This window comes from Panthera leo, chromosome A3 (genome assembly GCF_018350215.1).
Source record: "Panthera leo isolate Ple1 chromosome A3, P.leo_Ple1_pat1.1, whole genome shotgun sequence".
Taxonomy (NCBI): domain Eukaryota; kingdom Metazoa; phylum Chordata; class Mammalia; order Carnivora; family Felidae; genus Panthera; species Panthera leo.
In genome coordinates, this window is record NC_056681.1 from 57,018,257 (window position 1) to 57,040,957 (window position 22,701).

Consider the following 22,701-nt stretch of genomic DNA (forward strand, 5'->3'; position numbering starts at 1 on the left):
GACATTCTAGTAACGGGCTGGTTACAGCAGGGGCTCGGTGATGTCACTGAGAGCCAGGCCCCTTTCTGTCTTTGCTGTCTCTCCTCCCGGGCATTTTAGCTCTGTTCTCCAGCTGGCTGGCCTCACTGTTGCCAAATGGCTATTTCAACCTGGATGTGACATCCACCCGTGACAGTGTCCAAGAGAAACAGCTAAGTATCTTCCTCCCTGTCGGTTTTTATAAGAAGAAATCCTTTTTCAAAAATAATTCAGCAGATACTTCCTCACACTTCATTCTGAGTTACGCCACACACCCGTGCCAAAAGTAACCACGTGTAAGAGACGTGCGACTTCTGTGACTGGCCCAGGGAAGCCTGTGGCTATAGGACAAAGGGAGACAGAGACCGTGAGTCAAACTGATGCTTTCTTAGAAAGGAAGAAGGAGGCAAGAGCTCCGTTGAGCCTCACAACCAACAAGATTTGCTACACTCTTATATTTCTTTATATTTAGAAAATTGACTTGGCCAGACCACCTCCAGGAAAACCTGCTGGGTAAATTCTTTTACATGGAGGAAATAAATGGAATTACCTCCAAACGCCGCCAGAAAAATATTTAATTGAAATGTGAGGCATTTCAGCCTCAGTGTTTGTTGGAACTGACCTTTCCAGGCCTACGGTGTCTATTTCTCAGGCAATATCTTACGGAAAATGAAAGGTATGCAGGATTGGTTGTCTCCTTCATTGCTAAATGGCTGTAGGAGTGTTTTCAAATCACTAATCTCTAATCTGCAATTCTTTTTCTATTGGTAGGATGTGATGCTTTTCAAATGTCCTCTGAGAAATGGTAACGATGGACAAAGTAAGACAAGGGGCACCCAGAACAGAAGCTCCTTTTGGTAGAACAGGCACAAGACTGCCCATGGAACTGAAGATACAAGCTTCCTAGTCTACCTTGACTTTTGAGTCAGCATGGTGGCCCTTTGAACAGAGTCCTGTTCTGAACAGAGTTCAGAAGTTCTGAAGTTCTGAAGTTTTTTTCTTTGTGACATTTGCACTAAGTTTGGACTGGCCTATCTCACGGTTGGGCAATGAAAGGCCTGGGATTTGATATCCCTAATATCTCCATAAACTTGTTCTCTGACTCACCGTGTGAACTACAACTTACGCTATCAGGAACTCCAAGTTTTTATCCACGGGGGGTCTGTGGGGGGGGGGTGGCGTGGTACTCAGTGATTTCTAAATTTGAATTTAGCTGTATCAGTCTGTGATAGTCATTTGAATTAAAACAAATAGAATCCCTCAAAAGGTCTAGTGTAGGCAAATCACAGTGCCCGACCAAAGCTCAAATCCATAGACAATCCCTGATATTAATATTTTTGACTGTAGCTTTCAAGTAAATATGACAATAAAAGTCAAAATTTCAGTAAATTACACTTTGCGATTGATAGATTCCACCCCTAAATGGATTTCTCCAACCCTTATTTCCTCAGACTTTAAAGAGTTGCTTGTTTATTTGCTTTGTAAGTAAAATCTGACCTTAATCTTTGGCTACCAAGTATTGTCTTGTAAGAAGTCTAGGTTTTAGAAGCAAATATACAAAACAACTGGAAGCCATTAGAGTTTATCTCTCCTTGTCTAACACTTTATGAAATTTCAATCTCTAAACTCTAAAGTCACAAAGAGAACATTGTCTACCAAGGTATACGCATGAGAAAAGAAACCATAATATTTATAACTTATTTGTGTGTCATCTGCTCTCATTTTTTTGTTCACAATTCATTTTGATTCATCTTTATATTACGTATTGAAATTCTTTTATCCCATTAACACCCTTTCTTTCAGAAATCTGTAAATTAGCATAATTAAGAAACATATTTTTTAAGCACCGGCTTCTGAAATATTCATTACGAACCTGCTGGCTATACTTGTCCCTTTTCATATTTATATAATTAATTAAGTATCTCTCTTCTAATACATACACTTTCAAATAATTTATTAATACTATTCAGGTTTTGACTTGTCTATTTCTTCTTTCCTCATTTAAAGGAAATGGTTTTGTTCGTCAGAGTCTCTCTCACCTTTTAATTTTCTAATGGACTTGAAGCACTTGACAGTGAAGTTGGACCATTCTTCCATATTGCTAACAAGAGAACATGGCAATACATTTAGAAGAACTTGAGGAGGGGACTAGCACTAAATAGAAATGTGTCATGATAGAAACATGTAAGATGCATGGTCCAGAAGCTAAGGTCTAGGGTATTCATGGAGGCAGGGTAGTGCCTGCTTTTAAAGATCATTTGAATTCTGATTTTGGTAGGTAAGACCCACCTACTAGTTTTTCACGGATGATTTAATACAAATAATCCTTGTACAATTCCCAAGGTCTAAGTTTCTATATTAGAAAAAACCTGAGCTGGGGCTAGCGACGAAGCCACGTCTGGCTCAGAGGATGAGCCAGCATCATTCAGTCAGCTGTGACAACTTATTATCAGGGCACCCGACCCCGATAAACCATCGTAAGCTGTCTAGAGTTACCAAGGAAGAACCACAATTATATTATAGCTGTTTTTTAGTAATGCGTTAGTCGCCTTTGGTGTTTTCACCCAACGAAAATCGGTATTAAAAAAGGAAAAGAGGAAGTTGAGAACTTGGCACCACTTCTCCAAGTGTTCCCAGACCTTGAGTCTTCCTTAAATGACTAAATTACTATGGAAAATTCATTTCATGCTTGTTTACCCTCCAAAATCCCTTAGCAGGGTGGCTAGGAAAAATTAAAATTGGGTATGGTCATGACGATGCCAAAAGCTGCAGCTGATTTTCCTGAATAGGACTTCCCAGATATATATGAAAGTCAGTGAAATTTTACATAGATTTGCTGATTCTAGGGAAGAATGCTGCTACAATAAACCTGACCAACTGTCAGAGAGCAATCCACAGGCACCCACTGGAAATTAGCTAGACTCCTCGTTTAAAATACCAAAACATGATATCTATGCCGAGGAAGCAGCCTGATATTGTGTACCTATTGCACCTCAGAAATACTTTCAGTTAAGGGGAGCTTGGGTGGCTCAGTCTCTTGAGCCTCTGACTTCGCTCAGGCCATGATCTCTCGTGGTTCTTGAGTTCAAGCCCCACGTAGGGCTCTGTGCTGACAGCTCGGAGCCTGGATCCTGCTTCAGATTCTGTGTCTCCCTCTCTCTGTTCCTCTCGCACTCATGTTCTGTCTCTCTCTCGATCTCTCTCAAAATTAAATAAACATTAAAAAATTTTTTAAAAAGAAATCCTTGCAATTAAAAAATTATACTTCTAAAAAGACCCGGATGGAATGTTACACTCCCTTCCCTTGTTCCAGCCATTACTTTAACAAATATTCATACAATGCACATGTTAGACCATTGTCCCAGTTGGGAGACAAATGAGCAAACACAAAGAAGATAATGTCACATATTGAAAAGTGCTAAAAAGAAAACAATGGGAGAGGATATAAAGTATATGTGCTTATTTTTTTTTCTTGTGGGGATCTATCAGCTGCAATTGCATGGCTGATCTTCATACAAGGTGACAGAGGAGATGACACTTAAGCTCAGACTTGAATGACAGAAACAAATAAGCCCTTGGAATATCTGGGCAGAGGTTTTTTCCAAGAAAAGGGAACAGCTGGTTCAAAGGCCCAGAGACTGGGGAAAAATATGTTGGTGTATTCAAAGGCAGCAAGAGCACTGTGTGGAGTGAAGGTTGTACTTGGTTTGGGGTTAGGAGATAAAGAAGAAGAATGAGTCAGAATCCAGGTCAGTGGTAAGCTCTGAAAAAGAGTTTGGTTATAATCCAGAGTGTGATGGTGAGATGCAGGAATTCTTAGGTAGGAGAATGAGTCATGAATGTAAAAATCCTTCTGACTTTATTGGAGGAAATGAATTATAGAAGAGCAAAAAAAGAAAAAGTAAAAGGAGTCAGTTACAAGGTTATTGACTATTATCTCGAGGCAAGAAATAATGGAGTCTTAGATATACATGATAGAAATGGGGTTGATAAGTCATAAGTTCAGGCTATATTCTGAAGATACTTTCCAAAAGATTGCTAAGAGTTCAATGTGGAGACATGTGGGGAAGGTATAGGTCATGAATGATCTGGGGGGTCCAACTTGAAGACTTGCTTGTTTGTGGTGGAATTAATTTCTACAGGGGAGGCTGAGAGAGGGATGCACTGGGGAGTAGAGAATCAGGATCTTTTTATTATTATTATTATTAAATGTTTATTTATTTTTGAGAGAGAGAGCACAAGTGGGGGAGGGGTAGAGAGAGAAGGAGACAAAGAATCTGAAGCAGGCTCCAGGCACCGAGCTGTCAGCGCAGAGCCTGATGCGGGGCTTGAAACCATGAACCACGGGATTATGACCTGAGCCAAAGTCAGACTCTTAACCGACTGAGCCACCCATGAGCCCCAAATCAGGATCTTTCTTTTGCACCTGTAAATTTTTTAACGTTTATATTTATTTTTGTTTATTTAAGTATTTATTTTTAAGAGAGAGAGCAGGGGAGGGACAGACAGAGAGGGGGACAGAGGATCTGAAGAGAGCTCCATAATGACAACAGACAGCCCAATGCAGGGCTTGAACTCATAAACCGTGAGATCATGGCCTGGGCCAATGTCGGTTGCTTAACTGACTGAGCCACCCAGGAGCCCCTGATTATTTATTTATTTTTGAGAAAGAGAGAGAGAGAGGGAGAGAGAAAGAAAGAGCATGAATGGGGAAGGGGCAGAGAGAAAGGGAGACAGATAATCTCAAGCAGGCTCCAGAGAATCCAAAGCAGGTCCTGCACTGTCAGCACAAAGACCAATGTAGGGCTCAAATCCATGAGCAGCGAGATCACGACCTGACCTGAAGTCAAGAGTTAGATGCTTAACCGACTGAGCCAGCCAGGTGCCCCTATACATGTAAAGTTTGAGATGCAAATATCAGAGTAGATATTTCAAGTAAATATTTGGATATGTGACTCTGGAGAGTTAAGGAAGAATTTAGGAATTTTAAGTTTGGAAGTTATTGGTATTTAGAAGACATATACACTTGTGGAACTGCTTGGAATTGCCTACAATACAAAATGTAGCTTCTCAACAAAATGGGACCCATCAGGGAGAAAGAAAGCAGTAAAGGAGGCTAAGAGTAGCAGTAGGAGGGATGCCTGGGTGGCTTAGTCGGTTCAGCATCCAACTCTTGATTTTGGCTCAGGTCATGATCTCACAGTTCATGAGTTCAAGCCCCGCATCAGGACCTGCACTAATAGTGTGGAGCCTGCTTGGGATTCTCCCTCTCAATCTCTCTCTCTCTCTCTCTCTCTCTCTCTCTCAGAAATAAATAAACTTTTTAAAAAAAGAGCAGCAGGAGGAAAACCAGGAGTGTCACATCATGATGCAAGTGAAGAGAAGACAGAAGGAGTGAGCCAACGAATCAGCTGTTGCTGAGGTACTTAACTCCAAGATGCCCCAGGTAAGGGGATTTTGGTGGGGTAAGGACAGAATCATGAGTGGAATGGATTAAAAAGAGAATAAGAGGTGAGAAAATGGAGATGACAAATACAGACAACTTACTGTATGGTGTTTTGGGTTTTTTGTATATTTGTTTACCTTGAAAAATAGCAGAAACATGAGGCTGTAGCTGGGGGCAGGAGGTCTGGACTCTAGGGAGACGTTTTACGTTTTCTCTTCAAAACTGGACACTGTGGTGAATTTGTGGTATATACGTGTACATAGAGATGGGAAATAACAATAATAATACCCCAAATTGGAAAATCCTTCCCAGGAACTTCCTTTCAAAGAATGAAAAAGCAAACTGTAAGCGACCTAGGGGGAAAAGCTCCTGCCATGGGTACCGGGAACAGCTCGGACATCTCTGCATTGTAGAATCAGTCTCCCAGCTGTGGTCACGTGGCCCTTTAGAGAGGTCATTGCAGATGACGGAAACACTCAGGAGACTGAGGATTCATGAGTAAGAGAAGGGGCTTTGAAGCCAAGCTTTTGGAAGCTCAGAAATGCCTACATGATACACATAGGCTCAAAACAATTTGTCAACAAAGCAAGATTTTCTGGACTCATTCATTCATTCAATAAATATATAGTAAGTACCACCCAGTATGTGCCATTTACTCTGCTAAATACCAAGGATAAAATAGTAAGTCAAATGGACATGGTTCCTGTATGCTTTGATAGGCTTCATTATATTGGTGACAGGTGGACTTTATCTTATGGCTATATATATATATATATATATATATATATATATTCACACAACCTTGCATGCATGCATGCACTAAACTAGCATTATTTTGGATAAAAAATTCTATAACAGCCAATGTGCTCTGAAATTTGCATTGCTTAAAACTCATAGAGCAAGGCTAATTTTCATAGACACTCAACCCCCAAATTACTGTAGGAATTATTAGACTTCCCCATAAAGACTGAAGACAATGGCAAATTCTAGAAAAGAAAGCAAATATGGAGTGCCCTCTTTGTACTCAATCTTTGGGATTCCCTGGTAAATTTATTTCAGGGGAGGGTATCAGACAAAGAAAAACTTTGTTGCATAGGCTGAAGGTCTAAATGATTAATACCTTTGACTCATGATGACCATTTATTTGTTCACTACTTCTCCAGTGAATTCTCTTTGCAAACCAATGAAGAGCAGCTCTTCCTCCCCACCCCCCCTTACGTGTTCCGGTGTGGCATGCTCCAGGGTTCCCACTGGACTCCAGCTGAAGTAGAATGTCTGTTCTAGCTGTTGGTTTGGCCCTTCTTGTATCCACCAAAGTGAATAAAAACAGCTACATGATCCCAAGATATACCTACTTAATTCCAGCAGCTTATGGGAGACCAGAAAATTTGTAAATGGATGGTTTGATATTATTGCAAAACAATAAAGGCCTGGGGGAATAAAAAGGAGAGTACTAGTGTATTGCTATATTATGTTCATTAGAAACATATACCCATATACAAAATAGAGACATTTTAAACCTGGGATATATACATATGTAAATTATTGGTAACGTTAGTTCTTGCCTTGGGCGAGGGATTCATGTATACTCATGAATCATGGATGCTTCTTATGGCAAATGAAAAAGAACAATTTAAACAAAAGGGGACCTTGCAAGGTCGATGCGGAATAATTAAAAAAATGAAATTAACCCAGTTCTATGTACTAGAGTTTCTAAAATTTAGATTTTTAAAAGCTTGAGTCGGTGATGATGATATTAAACAATATTTTTAAATGTCTCCCTAACCACCATGTGTCATTCTATATTATCTAAAATACAAGACACCGCTGGAGTGCAGTTCAACATTACTCATATTGGATATAAATCCGTGTTTTAAATATTATTGATCGTTTATGTATTTCCTTTTTTCAGCCTCTTGTCACTTAGCTATGTTAAATGTCACAATGTGGCTGAGGAAGATCTTTGCCAGGAGTGTCATATCCCAGCTCTTCCGTTGACTGGTGCAACATGGGCTTATGTCACCAGCTGTATCTTAAATCAGAGGTTTCTTTACAAGAATAATATAAATCATTTGTCCATTTTGTGCTGGTGAGTCTGCTCAAAACTACGGAATCCGTTTCTTATGTCTGCTTCCCTAGGTGCACAAACACTGCACTAAGTACTGATGCATTGGGCATCTTTGTGAGTGAAACTTCCCTGTCCGTGGCTCCAGATGGAAGAGTTTTTCTCCCTCAGTTTACCATGGACACTGTATGGTCTCATATGGGATTGATATACAGGTGGAATGCAGTATTGATTGTTAAAATAGCCGAATCACTTTCATTCCGGATGTAAATAGCCACTCTCCTGGGCCTCCCAAAATACCTACTAACCTGACTCTCCCCCTAGACTTCATACCTCCCCGAGATAGAGCATCTAAGCATCAACACCTGCAACTCTGTGGCTGGTGCTCGTCCTGATCGGTCTGACTGGTCAGTGTACATTTGGGGGATACGTCCCTGACCCTCTGACATTCCAAGTGGGTGAGAGGGTGAGATAGTTTATATATTAAGTCCCAGTGAAACTCAAATTCTTTTTTATTTAAGTAAATATAGACAGAAATTAATTATTACAGTCTGTTCCCAAAGCCCACCTTAAGACCTTTGGACTTAATCTAAGGGTTGTTTGTTTGTTTTTGAGATTACAACAAAGAAATCGCTTGTGATTTTATAATCCACAAATAGAGCACTCCAAATTCATTTCTAGGGTTTCATATATAAAATTCCACTTTATAGACAATTTTTTTTCAGAAATATAGCTGTTCTAAGCACAGTTATTGACGCTTTTATATACAAAAATGTTTATATGAACAGAAATAATGGAACTAAAACGTGATGCACAAATTTAAATCCAATCCTTACTGCTTGATCTTATCAACTTGATAAGAGGAGGCTCAAGGTCACGAAATTAAGGGTAATTCTAAATATGTGAATTCTTCAGCAGTTGATCATATTTATACATTTGGACTTTCTATTTGGCTGAATACTCTGTGGGCAATTTTTCTACTTCTGCTGAATTAATTCAATAATGTCACTGCTTGAAATAGCCCAGGATATAGAAAAATGTCAATGATTTTCAAAAATGTCACCTTTCCTATGTGGAGAATGGCATTTTGTTTTCTTTCTTAAAAAAAGAAACAAAAATAAAGCATTTGTATTAAAATATTCGCTGTGAAGGCACCTAGGAATCTGTGTGTTACCCCACTGATAGAAACTAATTGATCTTCAAATGAGTTCATTGGCCTTACCCAAATGAGCAGGAATGTATTGGACCATCAAAACCTTTTGGACAGTTGTTTTTGACTTGAGTATAGCACGATGAATAAAACTCTCCCAGAAGGAACTCATTATATTTAGAATGTTCTCTTTTTAGCTAAAGGACAAAAAACTCGAGTTTATTGAAGGCCATCGAGTCTTCCAGTTTCTAAAGGGACGAAGAGAATAAGCTAATTTTGAACTCAAAACAGACCATCTTGGTATATTCCATGAATTCTGTTGTTTTGAGAGAGGATTAGTAACAAGCATAAATGTTTCTCTCTGTGCAAACACATCTGAGATTCAGGAAAGTAAAAGCCCCAGATCAAATACAAACCCCCATCAAATGAGCCCGTAAAAGCACTAAGGACATCAAAAGCAATGTGTAGTCCACACATCAAAACAGAACAAAAATCAAATAAAATCTTCGATACCTAGCAAGATTCTGTTTTAATGAAATAAATCATATACAATATTGTGGATTACACAGACTCTCGGGTAAGTTTGCATTGTAACTGCTATTTTGATATCCATAGGTTAATGGACAAGAAGAAAGGAAAGAGTGGTATCAGCCATGCACCTGCTAAAGAGAGGCTGGAGGGAGAAAAAAGTCACAACCATAATAATAATAGAGAGTCTATTCGCCAGGTAGTTTTTTTACAGTATTGCATTTAGTCCTTTCAGCTACTGTAACTGTTAGGTGTTACTAGGGGTCCCGTTTTGTTAAAGTGTGTAGAGACCAAATATGTTGCCAGGGGCCAAACAGGAATGGATTCTGCTTTGAAAGGTAAGATATTCATGTGCACACCGGTGCTAGGCACTTTACATACAATATTTCATTTGACCTCAGCAACATTAATCTTTATCCACATGGTTGGAAGTTTAAAAAGTATATTTAGAAAGAATAAATGTTGTCCAGGAAAAGTTAACTGCATTTTATACCTGGGTCAACACCGTGTGGGAGAGAAGGAAACATCAACGAACGGAGCCAGAGATCAGACCAGAGGACACTGGGGTGCCTGGGTGGCTCAGCTGGCTGGGCTTCTGACTTTGGTTCAGGTCATGGTCTCCCAGTTCATGAGTTCGAGCCCCATGTCAGGCTTTTTGCTATCAGCACAGAGCCTGCTTCCCATCAGATCCTCTGTCTCCCTCTCTCTCTCTGCCCCTCCCCTGCTTGCACTCTCTCTCTCTCTCTCTCTCTCTCTTTCTCTCTCTCTCAAAGGTAAATAAATATTTTTTAAAAAGGTTTTTTTAAATGTAACATCACCGACCGCAGCCAGGGAGAACACTATTCCTACAACATATGGGATAAGTGTTAGAGTATTCCCTAATTCTTAAAGGACAGCATTACTCTAGTGGGCATGAAGACTTGGGGAATATCCAGACATCTGGGTTCAAACAAATGAGTTAAAAGAAGTTGATGAAAGTTTGACAAAGGCCCTTCTGTCCCTCAAAGGCATGGAAATAATTGTGGCTTTGTTTTCTTTGACACAGCAAGCATTTTCTGCTAATAAATCTAATTGGGATTAATTCAGGAAGTATCACCCCAGATTTCAGAATAACACATTTTTTTTATTAGAGAAGAGAAAGTGTACAAAGCTAGTATCTTTTAAAATAGTCACTTTACTGGAAAAGCAATTATAATATCATCGCATGAGTTAATTTTGGACATTGGTACACTGGCTGGTCTCATTTCCAAAGAGCATGATCTCCTGGTAACTGTTATCAGTTAAGCTACATTTGGCTGCAAGGAATAAGAAACCCCAGTAGAGTGAACTAAAAAGCCAGGAGCTTATTTCTCTCCGTGACAGGAAGCCCAGTGGAAGGCAGATGCTGGAACAGGTTTCTGGACTTCATGATGCCATCAGGGGTCAAAGGCATAGGTGTGGCTACATCTCCAGCATCACATTCATGTTTAAGGTCAAAAGGTTGAGACAGACAGGAAGATCAGAGGGTTTTGTCTCAAGAGATTTTGTCTTGTTATTCAGGGAAAGAACCTCTCCTCCTATCCATCTCCTGCTCCACACCCCTGTCCCTGCCCGTCACCTGCAAGTAGATCCCCCTTTAGGTCTCATTGATCATACTGAGCATATATGCACACACGCCCACTCTTGAACCAGTCATGCCAATGGGAAGGAGATTAGGGTAACTGACATCCAACAGGACTCACATTTGGGCTGGCCTGAACCTTGACACAAGTAGTCTCAGCCAGATGCTTGACAAGGCAAAGTTCCATTTACAGGGATTCCTGGAGTGGGGTAAGGGTGGATGACTGCTGAGTAACCACCAAGCATCTGCATATCAATTACAGAATTTTTATTTTACAAAGTGTAGTAGTAGTTCCATTGAAAACTTAGTGTAAATTTCTTTATTTGAAGGGACTAGAACAACAACAACATCATTTTAAAACATCTGTATTTACCTTGAGAAATAAAACAAGGACTGGGACCACACATGTGGAAGCCAATTGATATGAAAACGTAATTTAGGACTTGTGATTTCACTTTCTTTAAAATTAAATTATGCCTGTTCCAGACCAACACGTTCTAATCTGCAGTTTTGAAATATGCAAAGTGCTTCCTATACTAAGAAAATGGGATGATTAATGTAATGACTACACATACTGCCTCCTTTTTCTAGTAAGACATCAGTTTCCTTCCATGGCATCAGTGTCGCGCCATTATTTCAAAAGGCCATGACCTGGAACTATGTATTTTTGAAAACAAAATCCTAGACGGCAGTGACAATGCGTAAATGTACTCGTTTATATATAATGAAATGTAAAATTCCTAAAAGGCAACTATAATTAATATGGAGGAAGGAGAAACGCCACTGTCAGATCGTAGTTGTTATTTACTTCAATAAGACACCATTACTTAAGTTTTAAAGATCCGATTAATGTTTTATTATCCTTATTGTAAACAACGGAAGTGGTAACATCAGAGGATAAATGTGAAGAAAAAGGGAGAACATTTCAAATAGCCTCGGTTTAAAAAAAAAAATGCTGCTTACAACTTAATCATTTTGATTCTGTGACATTAATAATTTATCAGAAGCTGCAGCCTGGGGGGCCGTTCACTGTGTGTAATTTATCTTGTGGAATCACTGCTGATGGTCAGTTAACCTAGCATGTCCTGAGTGACTCGGCTTGTTAGAAGAGAATTTAGTAACTGTCCGGCAGTTGGCTCCCTGAGAAATTCCATCAACTGCCATCCTCAACAGAAAGTTCTATGAGAGTCATGCTAGAAACAGTATGGGCTTAGATTAAATACTAGATTGTGCTCAGGTAGCACTTACATAAATCCTCAATGGCAGTGCCAGATGTTTCCTGATAGCAGTATACCGAGAATGCACAATTACAGGGCTCTATTAGGGTAATATGTTTTTATTCTTAAACCATGCAAACACATCTCAGTCTTCCAAGACCAAAGCTTACTTGTTTTTATAACTCGAGAGCCCTCAGAGTCACAGAATTTTCATGTGGTATTTATTGTGGGCATCAATCAGAAAGTGTCTCTTTTGATTAAGAAAGTGAATGTGTATCAGAACCAGAATTTTCTTATAATACCAAATAAAAAGCAGGGGGAGAGCTCTACAGGTTTCACCAGTGGCCTTTGTAGTAGAGCATCGGTATTTGTGAGAGATATAAGCAGGAGAGGAACACTGAAAAAAAATAAAACAAATGAACAAACAAAAACAACTAAAGGGTTTGAGATCCTTAAGAAATACCTACTTTTAAGATATTAGTTTTCTACCTTGGTAATGGGTAGAATTAAGCAATTTTACTACTGGACTAATTTGGAAACATTCCTTTTATTCCATAGCAGGGGAAATTTGAGTGACTGACTGTCATTGCCGGTGGGAAGGAAACTAGGGTAACTGACATCCATTGGGACTCATCTTTGGGCTGGCCTGGAAGGTCTGCGGACCTTGACTTCAAGTAGTCTCAACCAGGGGTGCCTGGGCGGCTCAGTCGGTTAAGCGTCCGACTTCAGCTCAGGTCACGATCTCACGGTCCGTGAGTTCGAGCCCCGCTTCGGGCTCTGGGCTGATGGCTCAGAGCCTGGAGCCTGCTTCCGATTCTGTGTCTCCCTCTCTCTCTGCCCCTCCCCCATTCGTGCTCTGTCTCTCTCAGTCTCAAAAATAAACATTAAAAAAAAAAATTAAAAAAAAAAAAGTAGTCTCAACCAGATGCCTGACAAAGAAAAGTTCCATTTGTAGGGAATCTGGGACATGTTTCCCAGACTAAGATAGTGATTGGGCTAATCTGCTATCAGAAATCATAGTTGGTTATCATTTCTCAGTCTTAACCAAATGTCAGCTGCAAATAACAGAGCAGCATGTCAAGCAGTGGGTTATTTGGGTTGGGTTTTACCAAATTGTCTAGAGAAAGCACTCTCCCTTCAGTCCCGCTCTCAATGGCTGGCTGAGTCCTTGCAATCCAGTAGGGACTCGGGGTGAGAGGCAGTGCTCCAGTTCACTCCATCCTTTCCTACACAGCAGCGGTAAAGGGGGTTGTGCAACCTGTCTGCTTGATTGGTTGGGAACTTAAACTAACTGGGAAGATCCTGAAAGGACTGGATTTTTTTTCTCCACCCTTGACCATACCATTCACATGTACATGTTTTTCATTTCGGAAAACCGCTAAGTTTTGTTCTTAGAAGTGAGGATGTTATGGAAACCATGAAGAGTTACTAAGTCATGAAATTGACTTAGTCATTTCCTTGAATGCACCCATCATTTCTTGCCCCACTACAGACCTATCCTGATTTTAAAGCAGAAGCATTGACCTGCATATTCGTTGGGGCCTAAGGAAAAAGGTGGAGTCTCAGATTAAGTCTCTTTCAGTTTAGTTGCTCATGATTTGGAAACAATGCATGTAACAACCTTTTTATCATCATGGAAAAAGTTTTAAAGGTATTGCAATATTTATAACTGATGTTGTGTTTATGGTTTAGAAAATGCCTTGGAATCCTTTCATAGGTTTTGGAGAAAAACCTCATGTCATGTTTTGATTTGTCAGGAAGGAAGGAAGGAAGGAAGGAAGGAAGGAAGGAAGGAAAAAAGGAAGAGAGAGTACAGGAGAGGAAGAAGGGAGGGGAAGGGAGGAAGGGAATGGGGAAAGGAAAAGGGGAAAGGGAAGGAGATGGGGAAGGGGAAGTGGGAAGAGGAAGGGGAATGGGGAAGGGTAGGGAAGGAAAGGAAAGGAAAGGAAAGGAAAGGAAAGGAAAGGAAAGGAAGGAGAAGGATCTAGGAAGGTAAGGAGTTACACAAGAGAAAGAATACGAAGGAACAGGGAAGTAATGTATGAAATACAAAAAGAGAGAGAGAAAGAGAGAGAGAGAGAGAGAGAGAAACTGACTCAGGAATGAATTAAACTAGAACAAGCAGTCCTCCATGTGTAAGAATCTTGCCAGTGAACTTTGCAAGTCTCCAAAGTAAGACGGAGATACAAATGCCCACTAGGAAACAGACACAAGGAAAACACTTTTTTTAATCCAGAAAAAGAAAAATGATATGTTGTACATGCACCGACTGTCTATATAGTGCCAACTGCGTTCAAAAGCTCATCTCTCAAATCAAAACCATGCTTGCTTGGACTCTGCAGAGCAAACAAAGCTGTTTGAAGATAATTATGCTCTAATCCATCTGTAGTCTCCTTGTAGGTGTTTGGGACAGTGAACTCCATAGTCGGTAGGAGACTCTTCCCTAATATTCTGGGCCCGTAGGATTGCCGGCTAGAGACTCCAATTTAAAAGCAATGGAGTGAAGGAGGCACTTGCTAGTCTCTGGAGTTTTCAGATACTTGATTCGCCACCTCATTTCTACCTTCTCCTCAAAGCTGAGAGCGAAAAGAGATTTTGCCTCTTGGTGATAACTGTACTTCTGCTGTGGACACTTTGCACGGAAACATTCAAGGCTTATTTATCAGCAACAAGGTTATGATTTTCCTTTCTCTGTTTCCTCTTTCCTTTTTGCCATATTTGCCGAGAGAGGATTGGCAAGGCATTCTTTTCAGTACGCTCCCTACTCAAGGACTTGATTAGCACATTTTTGCCAATAACTCAGTCGGTAATTAGTTTTTAATAACCGGTATATTTTTTGCAATATCAGCATGCAGCTTCCTAGCCTGCAATATTTAAAAACAGTGCTCAATGGCACAGGATGACACATATTAACTTGGGGGCAAATATAGCTTTTAGAATAATGTTTTGAAAAGCAGGCCCCTGTAAATATAAGGTGGTATGGCGCCATATGGAGACTGGGTTTCTGACATATGGCTTGAATTAACAAGTTTAAAACTGTTAGGATCAGTTTTTCTTTCACTGAAGGCAAAACCACAAGATTCAGAAGTGAAATACGCTCCAGTCACTGATACAAAGGCTCACCAAACGCTGGGTCTCTTGGGCTAGATTTTTTTTGTTGGCAGTAAGTGCAAGTTATCAATAGTAAGACAAGTTGTAACATGACGAGGAATCACAAAGCTGCCAAGGCTTAAAATTTCACTTCAAATAGTGCGTATGTGGGCCTACACCGCACTTGCTAGCAAAGGACATTGCCTCTTTGAAAGCGGCTTTTGAATTATGATTATTACATCCTCAAAATAAATTGTTGTTCCTGGATTGATATAAAAGATATTTGAAAAGACAAACTTGAGTGACAGATGGAAATGGCTCAGGGCGCAGTATCTTCTGATCTCCCCTGATTGAACCTTTGTAGGATGAATTGAACAGGAAAAGTTCAAAGATCCCAGGGTCTGTATTACACAAATATTGTTTCATTTAATCAAAACTGTCTTTGAAGTGTGGCACTTGTGGGCCACCTGTAGCTTTGAAATTTAAAGTCATATAAAAGCTTTAGTGATGCTGGAGAGGACAGTATGCAGCTACAATACACTTCTGGACAAAAAAGAAAAAAAAATCAGGATGGGAAGGAAGGCAGTTTTCATATTCATGTTTCCTTTTATTGCCCTTTTATTTTTTTCAGTGAGCCGAGCGCTCCAAAGTTGTAAAGAAAAGAATTACTACATCCAGACATCCACAGGGCTTATTTTCATCATTGGAAATATGTTTATTTGTGGTTCGGCGTCTAAACTATAATTATTCCAAGCTTTGAAACATCCCTTCGGTGTTCAGCTGAGCCCGGCTAATCTGATTTTCCTTCCCTCTCTCCTCAACTCCACTGCATAACCATTACAAAATGTCTCTCTCATAGAAAACTAGCTAGAAAACAGCTTCGTTTTAGAGCTTGAGCTAAGCGACATCAAATATATTTGTAGCCAGAATGGGGAACCCCTATCAAGAAAGAATATTCTACTAATTAGGGGGAAATGTCGTGGTAATAATACTTAATAATTACACAGTTTGTGAAGCACTACTGTATATTTTATCGCCGTTTAATCCATACAGCAGCTGTAGGAGACAATGAGCCCTCTCAGTTTATGGATGAAAAAAAGACCAAAGACTTAACCCATTTTTCTAATACATCGCTGCTAGTCAGCGGCAGAAGGAGAACTTGAATGTGTGACTTCAAGTCTTGGGTCCCTGCTCACTCCACCATATCCCTTCCCACAGGCTGCTCTTCCCAGATAAGGAGAGCCACCTTACTTGTGCGTGGCATTCACCTGGGGCCAGAGGGAGATGTGTTTCAGATTTTCTGGAAGGTGGCCATTGGTAAGGAGGACATGTTCCATTACCACTGTGGTCTCCTCTCTGTTTGCCACACAAAGGCAGGAAGGGGAGAAGGGACTGCAGGGCAATTTAGTCACGTGAAAACTTTGGAGCTTCCTGGGGTCCTGCTCATCACTAGGGAACTATGTCAAAAAAATATTTTTCAAGCGGATTCATTTCCCTGTTATAAACACACACACAGGCCTTCCTTCTGTAAAAGTCTTGTAGGTCACACTTCCACGGTGTCTATGCCCCTTTTTTCTCTGTAATCTGGGACAGATAGCAATTGCACCTGATTCCATTTGATTCCCAAGACCCTGTTCTTTCACAAATACCTTTAGATCCCAGGAGGCCTGTAGTGAATCTGGTAATGATTATTATTTTTTCTTTTTTCTTATTTTTTTAGAAAGAGAGAGGAAAGATCATTTTAATGTTTGTTTATTTATTTATTTATTTCGAGAGAGAGAAAGAGAGAGTAAGAGCATGAGTGGGGGGAGGTGCAGAGAGAGAGAGAGAGAGAGAGAATCACAAACAGGCTCTGCGTTGTCAGCGCAGAGCCTGACATGGGGCTCTGCCTCACAAACCATGAGATCAGAACCTGAGCCGAAATCAAGAATCAGATTACCCACTTTCCCCACCCAGGTGCCCCAATTATTTATTTTTTCTAAATATGATTTCTAAATACTATTTTTTCTGCCCTTGTATAACTTTTTTGGTCTAGCTAAAGACATTCTACCTCGTCCTCCTTTTCAAAAAATCAAGAGAGAATCCCAGAGCAGAGCGCAATCTTGGGAGGATCTGGTTCAATCCAGTTATGTCATAAATGTCAGAAAGGTTACGTGACTTGCAAAAAATCACAGAACTACAAGGGCAAGCACCCAGACCTCCCCTCTCCCCTTTTCCAGGACCTTTTCAGGCAAACCATATTGCCTTAAATGTTATCTACCAACACCCAAAACAAACAGAAGGTACAATATTTCAGGCATTCCAATCCATTACTCCATCTATCCCCCGCCATGTTTTGTTCATCTTCATAGTATAATCGTCACCTGACTTAACACAGACTCATCGTTTATTATTTTCTCCCCTCTCGCCTCCAGGTGGTGTGCTGGAAATGTTTAACAACCAGTTCTGAATGGAGGGAAGAACACCTGACTCCTAGCATTTGCTGACTTTTGTGGTGGAAACCCATCCGCCGTGGCTCATTTCATACTCCCAAGATGACGGAACACAGGCTTGGAAAGAGATGTGACCAGGAGCAAGTCGACCCCCAGCAAGCTCCTGGGATCATGGACTCCATCTGTCTTTATAGATGTCCTGGGGAAAGTACAGGAGTCACAAAGACTAGTTTCCTAAAAAATTGCTAGAATCCTGCTGCCAGTTTTCTCTTAACATGCAGGGCCGGCGCGCCTGAATGGCTTAGCTTCAGCTCAGGTCGACTTCAGCTCAGGTCATGATCACATGGTTTGTGAGTTTGAGCCTCATGTTGGGCTCTGCGCTAACAATGCAGCACCTGGTTGGGATTCTCTCTCCCCCTCTCTCTCTGTCCCTCCCTGCCCCCAAAAAAGAAACAAACAAACAAACAACAACAACAAAAAAAACTATGCAAGGTAGCAGCACCTCTTTCTTGGGGAGAATGCTCATTTTCCCAGCTTGCCTCCTTCAGGTTGATGGGCATTGGCCAGATTCTGTTTTAACTTAAACTTTAAATGGAAGAAAACATGAAGGTTTTTTCAGGTGAAATTTTAAATGCAGATTGAGAAAAACTGAATTATCATAATGAGACTCTGGTGTTTGGGAACATTGTGATAATAATGTGATTCTTCTTTGCTTTGTCTTTTTCTTTCTTTCTTTCTTTCTTTCTTTCTTTCTTTCTTTCTTTCTTTCTTTCTTTCCTTCCCCCCCCCTTCTTTCTTTCTATTTTCCGTAAATACTTGGAATGACATCATTCATTCCCTCATTTGGGGACGCAGGTCAAGCCTTCTGGCAACCTCTCCTTCCCAGCAGCCTCTGCCTACCCAGGCATCACTTGCAAGAGGCTAATAAGCTCTGACCAAGGCATTAAGCTATTGAGAATCAGTGTCTTTGTGGCAGGATAATGTAGCCCATTATGATTGGAGTTGTATGCTTTAATAATGAGAAAAGGAAATCCCAGTTCTGCTTCGGTAATTAGCGTAACTGGAACTTAAGTCAAAACCAAATACGGGGAGGGCTTTGCTCAAACATACATTTTTGAAATGTTCATCTGCAAAATACATGTAGGAAACAAGATCATCCTGAAAAGCATGTCCAATAATTTTGATGAACTTAATGTCAAAATATCTTTGATCACATGAAGGAAGAAAAGGGGCATAAAATGAAAAAAACAAAAACAAAAAAACACCGTTCCAGTGGTAGAGAAGAAGTATCTACAAATATTAATGGCTTTTTCAGTGGGTAGTATTTTTTTAAACATAAATTATGGTGTTTTCTGTAGAGACTACCATAAACAACCAATGAGACCTAACAGAAAACATGTCTGTCTCACACACAAATAGTTGCCTTTGAACAACAGAGGTTTGAACTACTCAAATCCACTCATACTCACAATTTCGATAAATATGGATTGTATCGTAAATGTATTTTCTTTTCCTTATGTTTTCTTAATAACATTTTCTTTTCTCTAGCTTAATTTATTCTATAATTCAGTATATAATACATATGACATGTAAATTTGTGTTAATTGACTACATTATCAGTAAAGCGTCCTGTCTATAGTAGGCTATCGATAAAGTTTGACTGCACGGAGATTGGTGTCCCCTAACCCCTGTGTTGTTCAGGGGTCAAATGTATGTATAGTTTTCATGAGTGTTTTATGGGAATGATCAGAGCCTTCTCAACATATCTCAGTATAGCATGTAGTGTAATTCATATTAAATTTCACATGGATGGCGAAAATCCACTTAGCCCAAGGGATTTCAATAGTAAAATAGGAAAATGGTCTACTGGAAATTTATACTTTCAGGAATTTCAGAAATTGATCTCTTTCAGAAATTTATATATTTAGCATTCCAGGTGATACATTACATTTCAAGGGAATGATTTGAGGAGGAATTAACCATGGAAATGTCTTGAGAAATATACACTCCTACAAGGAGTGGTTCTCTGGTAGGGTATATTCAATCCCTGGATGCTTACACCCCACTTGGAGGCAGTGTTCAGACACAGACATCTTTCCCTCTGCCCCCCACACACCCCAACTGAGTGTTCAATATATGAATACTGAATAGAATGAGGGGAAGTGATTTCAGTTGACTCAAACAGCTAGCTGAAAACTTACCCTGTGATTCATAACAATAATGACAAGGGAAGACCTCGTTCTGGGTTGATTATTTAGAGGAAGCATCTATTTTTCTTCATGAACCTGCTGACTTCATCTGTAGTAGTCAGAGCAATGTTGACTTAAAACAAAAAAGAAAATTGGGGGCAGTTGTGGCTCTTCAAAGCCAGCCCAATTAAGCCGTCTAATTTTGGTTCCAGTGGAAAATATAATATTCGTATTTTCCTTTCCCCTCTAATGAATATCTTGGGCAAAATCTGGACCCTGTTGGACCACTAAATGAGAGAAGTGATGGAAATACTGCCACAGGAGAAGAGTATTTTTTTTTCTATTTACATGAAACTGGCTAATAGCCAACAGTCTGGTGTTTCACTTAAAACACAGAGTCATTTACTGCACCGAGCATAAGTCAGCTGCCTTACCTGAGAGAGCCTGTTCCCATCCAGAGCTGTTCTTTTAAGGAAGTTTATTTCAAGCTTATTCATAAACAACCATCATAGGGTCATTAATAGAGTTATGTAAGGCAGTGAACAGCCCAGTGATTACTTACTGGTCCGTCAAAACATAATTAGTAATTCCCACCTAAAGAGAGCAGTGACTTGTTTAATGTGCTGAATGAAAAATGGTGAAGCAGTAAAAATACTTCATAAGCGATTTTTGAAGTACAGACTATCATGACACCAGAGTTTTTAATTCTATGTTTTTAGAGACTGATGCAACACAAAACATTAGATGGATGGATGGATGGATGGATGGATAGATAGGCAGACAGACAGGAAAAAAAACACTCAAGATTTTCTTATGGAAAAGCATCACAACTAAATTTCATCTCAAGAATGGCACTGCCTTTCTTTCAAATGTGTGGGTCTAGGGAGCTTGAAGAAATTTCATTTCAAAATTGCGATGACGTGAATGGGGGAAATATTCGACATTTTAGGAATTTCTGCAACCTAAGAAACTGTTTTGTGAGGGACAAGGATTGTAGGGTAAAAGAGGCAGCCCAGGGCCACCACTTTCTGACTTTACTTCCCCTGCTTTCCCTGACTGATCAATTCAGAAATTAGGAGAGTCTCCAGTTTAAGAAGTTTCAAAACAAAAACAAACAACAAAAAAAGGGAAGGTTAGTCCTAAAAGGGACATATTTAGCCTAAAATTAAATGAGTTTTCATAGCTCAGGTGAAGGTCCCTCTCTCTCCCCTTCCCCCACCCCATTCTACCCCTTCTCCCCTCCCCACCCCCCCTTCTGTCTGTCTCAGGCAAACAGCTATATTAATAGTCAGCTCATAACCACATCATTTTGCTAACAGTCACAGAGCTATATTTAAATTCAGGGTGCTGTTGCCATGAATTCTATAGTATCTCTATAATCTTTCTTATAAAATACTCGCTTTTGCACATCATCTTTGCTCCCCGGTGACCAGGGAGATCCTACTGCCCTTCCCACTTCTTCCCCAGCCCCAGGACACCCTGCAGGTGGAGGCGGCCACAGGCTGACCCCCAGCCATGAGAGAATGGGAAAGGATAGCCAAAGGCCTGGAGCCCAAACTTCTCACTTCAGCTCCCAGGTGAGCTGACTTGGAGGAATTTTGCTTTATTTTTTTTTTTAACCTGACACTTCAAATGCACAGGAGTTTGTGTGAAGGGGTCCCAGGTGCTGGGGCCCAGGGGGGCTCAACTCCTTCCTGGTTTCCAGTGTCCACGGGGGCGACCGCCGCCCTGACGCCAGTCACACATCCATTCACTGCAGGATAATTATGCAAATATATACTAACTAGGCTTAGTTCCCTACTTAGACTTCCTTCCCACTCCCTGCCTCCTAGCATGGGTGCTGACAGTGTTTTGGAAGAGGAACTAAATAGCTGGAAGGCTTTCTGAATATATCTATCCTGGCCTGTCAAAGCTAGAACAGCGACGGTCCATCTGGGCCTGGAAGACAATTTCCATGGTGTAAAATACTCTCTCAATTCTTTCCTACCAGAGACAACCAGCTGGTGCTACAGTGAGACAGCCAAATCCACTGTGTGTAGACCTCCGCTCCAAGCTAAAGAGTGGCCTGGGATGACCCTGAAGCCTCATCTTCAGAGCAGTGAGCAGAAACTCTCAGGAGGGGACAAGGCAGTTCATGGATTAGTGTCAGGGTCTCAGGCTGAGCCTGCAACTATAGCAAGATATCCAGAGCTCTTGAACAATTGATAAAACATGTATTTCTGTTTCTTTCAACTCTCTGGATATTAAGCATAGGAAAGGATTTGGGGGAAAAGAGCCTGAAGTTTTTCAAACAAATGCCTCACTTTTTGGGTGTCTATCTTAGCCAGAAGCCCTTTCTGGCGCTTTTCTGTTGTGTGATTGTATATACCATTATAAAATCATAAACAGCATTTGAATTTGGATATGTGGGAACGGTGGAGGGAGTTGTTTCTTTCCTTGGAAGTCCTGGAATTCTGCTTACCGTTTAGTTCTTGTAAGAACATGGTTTGTAAATGTGCTTCCGTGCTGATCTATGTAGAGGATTAATAAGCCCGTGGCCCTGAAAATGAGTCCACCCTCCGTGAGGGTCTCTGGAAATCTGCCTTTGTCCGTGTTTTCTCTTCTGGGAAAGGTGAGAGGCATGATCCTTTCCTAAGTCACCAAAGCTGGGCTCAATATTTGTTAAGGGGTCACAAAGAACAAACCAAATTTTCAAGCAATAGGAGTCATGGAGGCTCTACATCTCCTTGCCAGCCTGGAATCAAAGATGAGGCGCTAGGAAAAGCAGATGTGGGCTAAGCGGACGCTTGGGACATCGTTCGCTGGTCAAGTCGGTCAGAAAGGGCAAAAACAGGGGCGCTTGGGTGGCTCAGTCAGTCGAGCACCTGACTCTTGATTTCAGCTCAGGTCACGATCCCAGGGTGGTGGAACTGAGCCCCGTGTGGGGCTCTTCAGTTCCCCTGTCCCTCTCTCCCACTCATGCTCTC

The 22,701-nt window shown here is 40.6% G+C and overlaps 1 long non-coding RNA gene across 1 annotated transcript; it reads left to right on the forward strand.

The window, feature by feature from the left end:
• The first annotated feature begins 13,374 nt into the window (after positions 1-13,374).
• LOC122215006 lies at positions 13,375-22,137 on the forward strand. Its single transcript, XR_006200190.1, has 2 exons — positions 13,375-13,675; positions 21,726-22,137. It is a non-coding gene; the product is annotated as an uncharacterized LOC122215006 (long non-coding RNA).
• Positions 22,138-22,701: the final 564 nt, after the last annotated feature.